The sequence below is a fragment of the Synchiropus splendidus genome, unplaced genomic scaffold (genome assembly GCF_027744825.2).
Source record: "Synchiropus splendidus isolate RoL2022-P1 unplaced genomic scaffold, RoL_Sspl_1.0 HiC_scaffold_22, whole genome shotgun sequence".
In the NCBI taxonomy this organism is placed as follows: Eukaryota; Metazoa; Chordata; class Actinopteri; order Syngnathiformes; family Callionymidae; genus Synchiropus; species Synchiropus splendidus.
In genome coordinates, this window is record NW_026527056.1 from 931,047 (window position 1) to 935,947 (window position 4,901).

The 4,901-nt window shown below is 56.5% G+C and overlaps 1 pseudogene; it reads left to right on the forward strand.

Annotated features, from left to right (window-relative positions):
* The first annotated feature begins 1,053 nt into the window (after window positions 1-1,053).
* Window positions 1,054-3,744, forward strand: LOC128751751 (uncharacterized; annotated as a pseudogene).
* The last annotated feature ends 1,157 nt before the right edge of the window (window positions 3,745-4,901 follow it).

The window sequence follows — 4,901 nt, forward strand, 5'->3', positions numbered from 1 at the left end:
CTATGTGATTGTCTTTGTGGATCTACGGGGCAGCTCCAAGGGAAACGCAAGCTGTCTGCCGTGCACGACCATTTTGATCTCCTGTCGGAAAATAATGTAGTTCTATTTCATACGTGCTCCGCCCTCTAACGGACTTCGCTATTGGTTAATCCACATCGAGGCAATGGCCTCGGCCTGAGACTTCGATTGATTGGCTCTCCGCCCAGGAAGGCAAAACCCACCATGTATTACTCTCCCCTGCTCCCGCCACTCTGATCCTTTTGGAACTCAGCCTGTGACTACAACCATCGGGTTAACATGGAGCGTTCCTGTTCGTCCTGCGCTGATTCTCTCGGTGAGTCCGACAAGCATGACTCCTGCGTCGTCTGCTTGGGGCCTGAACACCTGAGACTGCTGGACTCGTGTCCCGCCTGCGTGGCTCTTCCAGGAGAGGAGCGGCACAGGCGGGCGGGTCTAGCATGCTGGAAGGGAGTCGACCAGGAGTCGGCCTCTCTTCCAGCTACTCAGCCTCCTCAGTCCGCTCCTAAACCACCTCCAGCGAAGATGGTTTGGGCGGACGTTACAGAGGAGGGTGAGTGTCGTTTTTAAGAGGAGGAGGTCCACCTCAAGATTTTGCCCAACGACGACGACGACTTGGGGGTGGTGGATGAGGGCGAGAGTACTCCAGCGGGGCCTAGCCAGAGCAGGTACCCGATGGACGAAATGCCCCAATTATTCCGTGAGGCAGCGGAGACACTAGGAGTGTCCCTCCCTGTCCAGGCGGAACCAGAAGAAGAGGACTTCTCAGTACCTTTGTACGCAAAGGTTGTGAAGAAGGCATCCAGACTCTCAGCCACGGTCCCTAAATTGATCGTCAATGGCGCCGCCTAGGGGATATGCCGTGTATTCACTGTGGAAGGCGTCGATCCCACCAGGGGGCTGCCACCTCTGGGGGACACGCTTGGGTTTTGTCTGGCACCCAACTCTTCTCTCTGGACTGGCGGTAAGCAATGGCACCCAGAGGAGAAAGACCGTACTACCGCCACCTTCCTGGACCGAGCTTATGCATGCGGTATGCACGTTCGGACCCTGGCGAACGACATGGCCTTCGTGGCAGCTTCCATGGACAGGCTGTTGTTCGAGAAGGAATCCATTTCAGGGGACGAGCTCCGGAGGATCCAGGCCTCTACGGCGGCCTTTCAGAAGATGCCGCGTCTCGTGCAACGTCTCGGGTCTCATGGAGCTGATGGAGACGCAGAAGTCGTCGGCCAAGGTTCGTGTTCGCTAGCTAAAAAGGCTAGGCTAACACTAGCTTCCTCGGCCACCGGCCATCGTTCACCGCCCGTGTCAAGTCGGCCTGGTTCGAACTCTTCAAACGCACAGGTGAGTGCTGGCCGGCTTAAGGGACTTAGTTTCCCAGCGGCCTCTGAAGCTGTCGTCTCTGGCAGCAATGTTGCACCGCCTGCCTCTGGGAGGTCCCGTCGATGTTCTCCAAGCGCTTGGGTGAGTGTCGTCACTGGAGGCCATTTTGCTTCGTCTGAGTCAAATGAACCCAGTGCGGCTGCACCGAGCGTCACCGTGTCGAGCAGTGGACTACATCTCCCGGTTCCCATGCTGATGACGAAATTCACGACCCACGGTGTCTTCAGCGAACCCGGACGGCGGCACCCGGCCCTTTCGGAGGGTGCCCCCCGCACATACCAGATGAGGTGGGCGGGCATTTTCTGTCTCTGGCTCAACCCCTTACAGACTTTCACTCTGTGTGGGTGGATTTGTGCGGCCCCCTCGCCCCTTGGTTAAACAGATCATTAAGCAGGGGCTACGCACTCCAGTTCTGTCGCCGTCCCCCCGAGTTCATGGGAGTCCGTCTCACGTCTCCTCGCTCCCCAGCAGAGCGTCTGTGTCTGGAGCAGGAGGTGGAGTCGCTCCTTCGGAAACGAGCTCTCTCTGGTGCCTCAGGAGGACCGCGAGAGAGGGTTCTACTCTGTGTACTTTCTGGTCCCCAAGAGATCGGGAGGTCTCAGACCAATTCTGCATCTGCGACGGCTGAATGCCTTCATCTCCTCGCGCTCGTTCAGGATGCCGACAATAAAGCAACTGCTCGAGTGTGTCAGGCCAGGGGACTGGATGACCTCCGTGGATCTGATGGATGCGTACTTCCACGATCCCATCCTACAGCGCCACAGGCGCTACCTGAGGTTTACAGTGGGGGACAACTGTTACCAGTTCGACCAGCTGCCCTTCGGGTACTCCACGGCTCTTCTTTGAAGGTGGTGGATGCTGCGTTGGAGCCGCTCAGATCTGTGGAAATAAGAATCCTGACATATCTGAATGACTGCCTCATTCTAGCGGCTTCGGAGAACAAAGCACGACGTCACACGGAGATGGTGCTGCGGCACATCACACGTCTGGGCTTTGCGGTCAACCTCCAGAAGAGTGTGCTGCAGCCCAGCACTTGCACTCAGTATCTGGGGTTGCTTCTCGACTCTCGGTCCATGATAGCGCGGCTGTCAGACGAGAGGTTGTCGAGACTTCTCCATGCTGTGACGGTGGCGAGAAGTGCCAGAGACTGAGAGTGAGCGAGGTGATGACCTTATTAGGTCTCATGTCGGCGGCTCACTCGGTAGTCAAACTGGGTCTTTTGCACATGAGACGCCTTCAACGTTGGTTCGCGCGTCTCAGGCTCGACCCAGTCAGGGACAGATCGAAGTTTGTGGTCCTTCCGGCCCAAGTTCATCTGGATCTGATCTTTTCGGCCTCCAGCAGTCGTCTCCACGCTGTACATAAACCTGTTGGAGTTGTTAGCGATGGAGAAAGTGCTGGAACACTTTGCGCCGCGTCTGGAAGGTCATCACGTGATGGTCAGGTCAGACAACTCCAAGGACGGTTACCTACATCAACCGCCAGGGGGGAGTGAGAGCTCCCTCTTTGCACAGAGTGGCAGCTTACATTCTTCTGTGGGCGGCCTCTCATCTTTTATCTCTGAGAGCGCGTCACGTTCCAGGTGTGCTGAACGTGGACACAGACAGAATGTCCAGAGGAGGCGTGTCAGCGGAAGAGTGGGGTCTCGCGCCACACATGACAGAGGCGGTCTGGGCTCGCTTTGCGGCTCCGGTCGCGGACTTGTTCGCATCAAGGATGAACTACAAAGGCCCTCTGTGGTTCTCCTTCAGGGCGTCGGACAACCCCACCCTGGGGGTGGATGCTCTGGCGCACGCGACGTGGCCGCAGGGACTTCTGTATGCGTTTCCTCCACTGAGACTGTTGATGCCGTGCCTTCTTCGTGTGAGGACGCAGAAGTTGACGGTGATCACGGTGGTCCCCGACAGTCCCGGCACCAGGTGGTTTCCAGACCTGGTCAGCTTGGTGGCGGGTCCACCCTGGACGATTCCAGACTCTCACGGTTTTCTCGTGCAGGATCAGGGCCGGCTTTGGTTCCGTCCTGTCCTGGGTCGACCTCTCAAGGTCTGGTTGCTGAAAGGGTGAGACTGCTGGACATTGGGCTGTCGGACGCAGTCATCCAGATGGTGCAGAGCGCCAGCGACTAACAAACTTTACACTTCCAAGTGGCGGGTGTTTGCTAGCTGGTGCGCAGCGAGACAGCTTTCGCCGTCTGCTTGCTCTGTGGCGGAGATCTTGTCCTTCATGCAGGAGCTGTTGGACAAGGGCCGGGCGGCGTCTACACTCAATGTGTTTGCGGCCGCCATTTCGGCTGGGCACCAAGGTTTTGACCGGGTGTCCGTGAGGAGTCACCCGGTCATTTAGAGATTTCTGCTTGGCGCTCGGCGCATTAGGCCTCCTGTGAGGAACCTAATTCCGCCCTGGAGTTTGCAGGTGGTTCTAGAAGGGCTCTGGAGACCTCCGTTCGAACCACTGGCTGCCGCTTCGCTGGACATTTTGTCCTTGAAGACGGCTCTTCTTCTGGCCTTAGCTTCAGCTAAGAGAGTGGGCGATCTGAAAGCCTTGTCTGTGAGCCCACGGTGTATGTCTTTTGGTGAGGGTTTGACCTCTGTGACCCTTCATCCAAACCCGGCTTTTAGACCGAAGGTCATCACGGCTTCGTATCGGTCTCAAATCATGATGTTGAGGGCCTTTTATTCCCCACCTCATCAGTCTGATCAGGAGGCTAGGATGCACCGGTTGTGCCCAGTGCGGGCCCTAGCTTGCTACGTGGACAGGACAAAGGACTTTCGTCTGACCGATAGTCTGTTTGTCTGCTATGGAGGGAACCTGGGAGGCAAAGCTGTCACATCGCAGCGCCTTGCCCACTGGGTGTGTATGGCCATGTCTGCTGCATACAAAGCTGAAGGCTCTGTGGCCCCAGAGGGCCTCAGGGCTCATTCAACTACGGCCATCTCCTCATCTGCTGCGCTTTTCGGAGGTGCTTCTATGGAAGACATCTGTCAAGCTGCTTCTTGGTCTTCTGCTTCGTCCTTTGCACAGAACAATCTGAGAGACATGACGGACACTTCAGTAGCTCACACTGTGTTGTCTGTTCAGGGATCGTCGTCCATGGCTGGACCCTCTGGTCGTTGATTTGGTTCTTTTCTCTCTGGTCTTCTGTAAGGCCATGCTGGGAGTGAACTAATCCCTACAGCCTTCACCGGGGTTTTTAACCAATAGCGAAGGCCGTTAGAGGGCGGAGCACATATGACATAGAAATGATGGTTACTCACGTAACCCAGGTTCTATCAATATGTGCGTAGCACTCTAACTGGCTGCCCAGCAGGCCTGTTTCCGCTGAGTTCCAAAGGGAGCAGAACGGCGGGCGCAGGGGAGAGTTATACATAGTGGGTGGTGCCTTCCTGGGCGGAGAGCCAATCAATCAAAGTCTCAGGCCGAGGCCAGTGCCTCGATGTGGATTAACCAATAGCGAAGGCCGTTAGAGGGCTACGCACATATTCATAGAATAGACTAACCAT